Below are 259 nucleotides of genomic sequence, written 5' to 3' on the forward strand. Positions count from 1 at the left end.
CTATACACCTGCTGATGGACATTTTCCGTTCGATGCAACTTTCGGTTAACGTCAATCATTTCCTTTTCAATCCAGAGTTTTAGATCAACAGATATTTCTCCTTTTCAACGAACTCATCACTTCCGCATTCTCACATGGCGTTTCGTTTAACTATCTTTCCTTGCATTCAAAAGCATTTGATCTGAAGCCACGACAACGCGAAGTGATCCCAGGAACTTCTGTGTTGGAACCGTCAATTGGAAATACTCTTTTCACTTTA

At 40.2% G+C, this 259-nt stretch overlaps 1 protein-coding gene across 1 annotated transcript in view; it reads left to right on the forward strand.

Moving 5' to 3' along the window:
• LOC119593610 overlaps positions 1-259 on the forward strand; it is a 16,629-nt gene that overhangs the window by 11,682 nt on the left and 4,688 nt on the right. The gene's annotated exons all lie outside the window — the stretch shown is intronic.

Source organism: Penaeus monodon, chromosome 32 (assembly GCF_015228065.2).
Source record: "Penaeus monodon isolate SGIC_2016 chromosome 32, NSTDA_Pmon_1, whole genome shotgun sequence".
NCBI classification, from domain to species: domain Eukaryota; kingdom Metazoa; phylum Arthropoda; class Malacostraca; order Decapoda; family Penaeidae; genus Penaeus; species Penaeus monodon.